Genomic DNA, 8,894 nt, shown 5'->3' on the forward strand with positions numbered 1-8,894 from the left:
CCCCTTTTTCAGGCACATTTCCTGATAGAAGAAATAACTCAAGGTGTCCAAGGGAGGCGTCCATCATCCACTCCGTTTCCTGTTTGAAATTATAGTCCAGTTGCTGGAGGAGGAAAATCGATTTACGAATCGTAGTTTCCTGCGAGCGAACATCGTTTCCTTCGATTCCATCTATGAACTGTTTAAACCGATACCTAAATTATGTAAACTTCTGAGGGAAGCTCAAAGTCGAGCAATTATTTGGCCGAAGATTGCTTGCCAAAAAATAAGGAAACGGTAAAAATAGCTTAGGGCGTCTGAAAGAGGAGACTTTCCTCTATAAAATGAGCCTAGGCTGACCTCCGTGCGATTATTTTTAACGCAATTATAGCAGCTCAAAGATAGAGCGATTTTTAGGGTTTGTCATGGTCAGACATGGGCAGGTCGAAAATGCACGAGCTCACATAATTAGCGATAACTCGGTTAAAAAAAATTGTAGATCACTCCGGTTTGGGGCGTTGCAAAGGTAAAGCTTCCCTCTTGATAAGCGTGTTAGTTTTTGAAGCGAAAAAAATTATTTAAACTTTTGACGGAAGCTTTAATTTGAGCAATTATTAGACCAAAGTTTGCTCGCCTGGACTCGAATAAAAAAATAGAAACGATAAAAATAGCTTCGGGCATGTGAAAGAGGAGACTTTCCCCTTTAAAATGAGCCTAGGCCCATCTTCGTGCGAATATTTTGAGCAAAATGACAGCAGCTGAAAGATAGAGCGATTTTTCTGTCTGATCATGGTCGTCCCTTGGCTGGTCCAAAATGGATGTGCTCACATAATGAGCGATAACTCGGCTAAAAAAAATCGTAGATCACTCTGGTTTGGGGCGTTGGAAAGGTGAAGCTTCCCTCTTGTGTTATTCCCTCGTTAAGTCCAGGTTAATTACACGCTAAAAATGTTTAAAAATTCTGGAAAAATGATTAAAAGTCTCTCGTTTTCAAAGAGCAGCTTGCAGGTGACAGTAGAATTGACTGGAGATCATCGAAGCCTGGCCAGAGGAACGTTAAGTGCGCGCCGCGAAGACCTGGTAGGGTAATCAAGAGTTGCCCGCGACGCTAGCCATGAATCCATGGTGTATTACCGTTCTCGACGAGGGAAATTTCGCGGCCGTACGTTCGTTCCGAAAACTTTTTTAATAAAGAATTTGTTGCCGGCAATGAGGCTTCCTCTTACGGCGTGGAATAACAAAAGTTGCCCGGGTTATATTACGCCAGTGATAAATTGCCGACGGCGGGCCCCCTGGACAAAGACAGCGGAACAGATTCCGCGGCGAAACGTCGCCCCGGATCCCGAATCATCGCCGCGGCTCTTAAGAACGGAAATGCGATTCCTCGTGACATCGAGTGCGCTCTCTGATAAAAAAAATGACCCTCGAAAAATCGTTCCAACGATTGAAGGGGACCAGGATGAATTGTGGTACTCGAACGCGTTCGTGACAGTACTTGGAAAACTTTCTTGTCTGCTCGTGACCGTTTGCGCAAACTTTCGATGCTAGAACGGATCCGGCTGCATCCCGATGGATGCACTTCGTTCTCCAAGTTGGATCAATTTTACGTTTTAGTGTTGTTTACTGTTGTTTTACCGTTCGTGTCTCTTAAAACAAGATTTATGGCTTAGTGTTTTAAATTTTATTTTCGAAGCATAGAAGCTTCGATAGGCTCGAAGCGAGTGCATCTTGGCCTAAGAAAAAGCGAGAGTAGTCGCGGGTTAATTCAGAGGGGGGAAGCCAGGCAAAGTGAGCCGGCGCCTTGGAATGTGCTCGAGATAACTCGAGGAACAATCGGGAGGCACCAGTATCCTGGCGAACGGTTCGATATCGGAAGTGGAACGGCCGAAAGTCGACGGGGGTAGCGCCGGGTAATCTGACTGTGATTTTGTTCCCCGATATTCTTTCGTTCTAATGGATGATCCTTAAAGCCCTGGGGGACAGGGGCTCGGTGGAGGCGGACGACGGTTCTCGGGCACGAGTGTACTTCGGGGTTGGAGTGTCTCCGCGGCCCGGGAAATGAAAAAATCATTGAACGACAACGAGGCGCGGGCGGAAAAGGCCGCGGCGGGTTGAGGAACGGCTGCCGGATGAAAGGACGAGAGGGTAGGACGAGCGACGTCTACGAAAAAAGCCAGAAGTGACTCTCCCGTCGATGAATTACAAGCCGCACAATCCACCCTTCAAAGTGCGAACGTTCCGGCCCGTAAAATCTCACGGCCGAGGGAGCTTCGTTCTTCCACCGGCGAAGAAATTCCACCGCGGGTCAACACCGGCGTCCCGCGTGGATTTAATTTAGCGAAACAATCGACGGGGAGGATAGCTCTGCGGAATTTTCCTGTCTCACCGATTCAACCCTCCCGCCCGTCACCCCGTCTCCCACCTTGCCTCTAAACACCGTTGGGGGAGCCGAACAATCGCCGCTGTTCCAAGCCCGCGAGAAAATCGTACGGTTATTTTGGAACACGCTCCGCGACTTATCAAAGAGGTTAGGTCATGAGAACAATATTTAATTCGACTCGTCGACGATTTACCGATCTTAAATTAGATAAATACTATTTTCTCGCGAATTGCGAGTACAAAATCTCGCGTGTTTTCCCTCGGAGTTTTCTCCGCGGGTCCCTGAAAGTTTTCCGAACCTAGACGATCGAAAGAAACGACGTTCCCAATTAAAATCAAGATGGCCGAAGCGAGGCACGAACGACCGGTTCCGAAGTGTGCCGGTAAAATCGGTGGCCCCGGCGCACAGCTGTCGACCTTCCGCCAGGAAAATTACGAAGAATAAGGGTCCGAAGGGAGCCGGTGGACATTAATTCGAAAGTTCCCGGCGGAGGAAGCGCGAGCGAGCGAAACAGAGAGCGAGAGAGAGAGGGGGTGCGCCGGGATGCACAAACTCGGTAGAATGCCGGAGTTTGAAACTGCTGCGCGGTAGTTAAACGGCGCGAGTCATCGAAGAACAGGGGAGAACACGTTCGCTTCGGTTCAAAGGGAAAGTTATACAGTCGACGGGCATTGTAAGACACTCGTGATCCACGGAAACGGCGCCGGATTAGCCGGCTCATGCGAAACGCGGCGTATCCGTGTTGATAATCAAACGGGGGACGTCTCTGTTACAGCCACCGGCTGATTAAAACATTGGCGAAAATTCATTTCCCCCGTATTTCCCGCGAACTTCTTCGAGGGAGATCTGGCAACAGTGTGGACCAATATTTGACGCGTTCTAAATTGATTCTGGTATAGGGTGTGTAATTAAACCGTGGCGATGATGATGAATTTCCTTGAATTTTCTAATTAAATAATTTTGCTATAGTATGTTGAAGAACTGTGATGGTCATCGTCAAACCATTACGTTAAACAACGTCAAACGAGGGTAAACATCGTCAAACTGGGACGACAAACAACGTCAAATTATTCTAAGAAATATAGCCAGATAACTGTACTATATGGCAAAGATAACTGTACTATAAGTCAAAGAATTATGATAGGCATCGTCAAAGGATTGCAGCAAACCACGTCACAAACTACGTCAAACAATTATGATAAACATCGTCAAACAACTGCAACAAATTTCATCAAACAAGTATGATAAACATCGTCAGAAAACTGTACTATAGTATGTCAAAAAATTATGATAGTCATCGTTAAAGGATTGCAGCAAACTGCGTCACAAACTACGTCAAACAATCATGATAAACATCGTCAAACAATTGTGACAAATTTCATCAAACAAGTATGATAAACATCGTCAGAAAACTGTACTATAGTATGTCAAAGAATTATGATAGTCATCGTTAAAGGATTGCAGCAAACTGCGTCACAAACTACGTCAAACAATTATGATAAACATCGTCAAACAATTGTGACAAATTTCATCAAACAAGTATGATAAACGTCGTCAGAAAACTATACTATAGTATGTCAAAGAATTATGATAGTCATCGTCAAAGGATTGCAGCAAACTGCGTCACAAACCACGTCAAACTATTATGATGAACATTGTCAAACAACTGCAACAAATTTTATCAAACAAGTACGATAACCGTCGTCAAATAATAACGTGAATCATGGCCCTGTGACTACGTCAAACATCGTCAAACAGCGTCAAACGTCGACGATGCCCAATCAGAAAATTGTCGAATGACGGAAACGAACTGACAATTTTAAAAATGATCGAGGTTTCGCAGTAAATTGGCCGATTCGAAATAATTCCTAAGAGGATCGTAGAGCAGAGAAATGACAAGCCCTCGGAGCAAACAAGCTCCTTCGTTACGCGACGCAACGGAGGAGGTTCGGTTTATTGGAACGGCCTCGATAGCGGCTGCGGCATTAAGGCGAGGCGTGGCCTTTCCGCAAGACGGTGCTTGATGCGGTTTTAACTGCCCGGCCGACACCGTCATAGAGATCCAATATTCTAGACCCGGGCCACCGCGCCGCCATTGTCTCGCGCGTCAGTTTTTCGGCGGGACAGTATCGATGGGATTATAATGAACCGCAGCGGACGACCACCAACGAAGACGATCGCAATCTCCCATCAGGACTTGGGCTCCTACCGGCGACGGACATCGGGGAATTGATTTATTGAGAATTCGGCCAAAGGCTCCCGCAGATTTAATGGGTCTTGTGATAGCCGGATGGTGACAGCTACAGAATTCATCGCAGGTTCGTCGACCTGGGAGGCCGGGAGCTGACAGACAACTTCATCAAACGGGATCAAACGATCGCAGTCTTCTCACGACGCTGCAATTCCTTTTAATAAATTTTGAATTCATTATAATGATCACAGAATTAGGAATAATATTTTATAAAATTTTAATCTCGCTTTATTTCATAGAGATTTATAATTGATGGTGTATTTCGCGCAGCAGAAACGGCAGAAAAATCCGAGATCACGGGAACATGGAATTTCGGGACTAACGGAGAGTCGATTACCGTTAAGTAAGCCGAGATTAGGCGAGCGAAACCGTGCCGGCGGAACGAAGATATCTTAAATTCTATTCGCGGTAATGACACCCGTGGGCGAGGACGGGACGGCGAAGGCCAGAGGGATTCTTAAACGCGCAGAAAATAGGGGAAGAATGAGAAGTCGGGCTTATGAAGCGGAACAGACCGCACACAAACCCCCTATCGTACACCGGCCAATTTAAAGAGGATTCCGCTGAGAGCAAAGTGGCCGGCGCACATTGATGCGGCCACCAAATCCAATATCTCGCAGCGGTTACCGAGAAATTCGGCTCCTAGATCAGTGTTCTTCCGATGGGGCCTCTATGAGCTCTCATAATCGACTTCGCTCGCAATTCCGTCTGATCGATACTATAGCAATATCCTAGCACCGCGATCCATGGATCTTCCCTTTACCAAGAGATACTCGTCATTAAAAGCAAAGCTCCAAAGATCGTAGCATCGGAACACATAAAAATTGCCCAACTTTGACTTCCGATAACTTCGCGAAAAACCATCGTAAAATTATGAAATTTACTGTAAATTAAAGCTTGAAGTCTCTACTTTAAAACCCTGTTCCCCGATTTTAAGTTTCATGCTCCCTCGCGGCGGTAGCAATTTAAATGTAACCATAGAAAAACCACACCCTTGGGTCAGGCCACGTTCATCCTATCGAAAATTGCCAAGTTTGACGAAGTACCTGGGTCCGGAAAAATTTATTTCGTAGATGCGGTTTGCGGTAGAATAAAGTTTGTTCTTTCCTCTTTAATTTAAAAACAGGTTCACGCAGTTGCGATTTTTTTTTCGCAGAGTTATAGCACTTCAAAGTATCCAATCGATCGTATCGAAAATAGCAAAGTTTGACAAAGTACACGGATCCGGAAAAATTTTTTTCGTAGATGTGGTTTACAGTAGAGTAAAGTGTGATCTCCCCCCTTTAATTTAAAAAAAGATTGACGCAGCTGCGATTTTTTTTCGCAGAGTTATAGCACTTGAAAGTATCCAATCGAGGGTGCAGCATTCTTGGTCATTTTCCCTCTGCATTATTAAAGTATCGTACAACTTTACCGTCCTTTTATTATTAATTACATTAAATATGCAGTGCTTCCATAGCATTCTGCTGATCTACATAACCTCAACAGAACCAGATTAAATTTATCCCAAATATCGTTCCACTTCCTCGCGAAGAAACCAGAGCAACATTTACGTTCACCAATGAAAGGGTTGCAAACTGAATTATTGGCGAACGCGGGCAGAGAAAACGGAGCCAAAAAAAAAAATTCCGTTCCGATTGCCGAAACGTTCCCGAGATCCGTCCGATCCGCGCGCAGCTCCCCCCTAACCCTTCGATTCGCATCGGAAAATTGGCTGGGCCGGGGACACAAGTTTGAGTAATACGTTTTTACTCCCCCGGTAGGTGCGCCGTCAAAACCGCGCCGTCCGCGAATAAATAAGTTCGTTATTATTCAAAGGACGTGCGGGAATAAATGTTGTTTATTAATAGAACGCGAGCCCGCGGCGATATTCTCGATTTACATTCAATGGACGCGACGTAACAGATGTAATGAAACGGACGGGCGTATACCCGTTGCATTCCGCGGGAGGAGGGGGGGGGGGGGGGGGGGGCCCCGTCTATGAAAAGCCACGGATACCCGCGGACTCCCTTTTTATAATCCCGTCAGGCTTTCGTAATTTCGAGCATGCAAATCACCCGCGACCCGCGGCGAATGGAAACCGCGTAGCCATACTAGAAACACGATCGTCCTTGGGTTCTCGTCGTTTCGTAGAACCGATCGAAGAGCGCCCTTCAGTGTTTACTGGACTCGCATAAATTTTCCATAGGATTCTCAATATTTTTACAATTGTTAATAATTATTAAAATTCATATCCGGTCTTTCTAAGTTGTCCACTTTCATCCCCTAAGTCGAGGGACAATCTGAGAAAAATTCCTGCCATCATTTGACCGTAATGGGGTTATCTAAAAAATTTCGTAACTTTGGTAAAATTCGTTCTTTCAGCTCGGAAAAAATCGAGCTCGTTCAGGAAGAATGACGCAACAACCCCACGAAACCCGGTCGTAATAGCATCGACGGTTCCCCCAGGAAAAATACCGGAAGATCGCCTAATTTGCTGCGGGTCACAGGCTCCTTGAATTATCTTTAGCTGCTACTTCGTTTCCATATTTTCGCTGCCTTTGGTTCACTAGCAGAAAGAGGGAGAGAGAGAGAGAGAGAGAGGGAGAGGGAGAGACCCCTCGCGAGATTGTCGACGTGCAATCTGGTAAGTGCAATGCCAAGGAAAAGTGGATGTATACACTGTGACGAGAGCGCGCGCGGTGTGTCGAGCTGCTCCCGCGCGTTTGTGCCCAGCCAGTCCTCTACCCCTTTCTTCCCGGTATTCTTCCATTCCTCCGCCGTTCCGAGCTCCAAGCCCGCCCCTTTGTGCCTATTCTCGCGCGCTTCTCCCCGGTATCCCGGCTGTTCGCGTTCCGCCGATGCACACGGCAGACGGCGCGCATCACGGTCTTGAGAATATGCCCGAATCACTGATATCGAGTCGCACCGGGTCGCGGCGCACCGAGCATTCCGAGCCGATCCACGGAGATAATCGGACGCGTACAGGGGAATCCCCTATTTCAGCCGGCTCGGCGGCAGACAAACAGTAACTCGGTAGGTTCGGTCGTTGACGATGACTACTTGGAAATTTTCTTTCAACCGCCGCAGCCTACTGACGGGAATTGCGCGCTTTGGACGGTGACTTTTAACGTTTAAATATTTCTGTTATTATAGGGCAATTAAGGAATATTTATTTTATTAATAGCGAAGGGTATATAATATTTAAAAAATTATTTAATGATCTTAGAGCTTGCAGTAGCTCAAATATAAATTTTAGCTTCTGCCCTTATTGTATTTATTTTATTAATCGCGAAGGGTATATAATATTTAAAAAATTATATTATTATATCGTAAGATAAATTTTAGCTTCCACCCTCACTGTATTTATTTTATTAATCGCGACAGGTATCGAATATCTAAAAAGTTATTTAATAATATTGTAACCTACAGTCCAACACTTTTATCTGAATAACAGACAAATTATTGGCTGTCATGGCTAGCAAAGCCTCACAATTAGTAAGACCAGAGACGATCACTTCAGATAGCACACTGTAATTGACGCCTGAATGGTACCCGAAGATTCTATGGCCTCTTTCTCCGGCCACAGACGAGGGCGCCAATGTTGCTGGGCGAAACGCAGTTTGCATTGATCGGGAACAGAGCAACCCTTTCCGGGCGGGAAAGTTGCAAAGGGCTTCGGGGAAATAATGCCGAAAACCGTGGAGAGAAAGGTCGTCCGTATAAACGGCCGACAAAAAAAAGCCCGTCGGATATTAACCGGGACCGATTCACGGTTTAATTCAGCCGCCACTGTATTATGCGATTATTTTCTCTTTATCGCAGGGCTGCGGGACCGCTGTTCGAAATTAGTGAAACGGAAGGGTTGGCGGCGGAGCTCTGCGAACGTCTGTACGCGGCGATGTTTAATGGAGTTTCGGCCGCCGCGTCGAATTCTTGCGATTAAAACGGCTGAATAGCCTCCCCTCCCGGGGGGGTTTCCGACTGGCAATATCGCCGCGGCCCGACGACAATAACTTCCGGTTCCGCTATGAGAGCAATAAGAACCCCCTCGGTTGATATAGTCGCGGCGCCTCGAGTTGCCCGGGCGACAGTGGGTTTCATTTCCATCGGAAGGCGTCAAAGGGGGAGGGGATCAAAAAGAATTACTTTGCGGTTGATTGGATCACCGTCTCTTTCCGCGGATTTGCCCGCGAGCCTCGCCGTGGTATAAATTTCCATGGGACGGTCGATTTCCGCGGCGGAAGTCGTGCCGCGGCGGCGGCGGGTATCTCCGGGAAAGAGAGCTCTCGCGCGCGGATCCGG

The sequence above is a fragment of the Augochlora pura genome, chromosome 11, assembly GCF_028453695.1.
Source record: "Augochlora pura isolate Apur16 chromosome 11, APUR_v2.2.1, whole genome shotgun sequence".
Lineage (NCBI taxonomy): Eukaryota > Metazoa > Arthropoda > Insecta > Hymenoptera > Halictidae > Augochlora > Augochlora pura.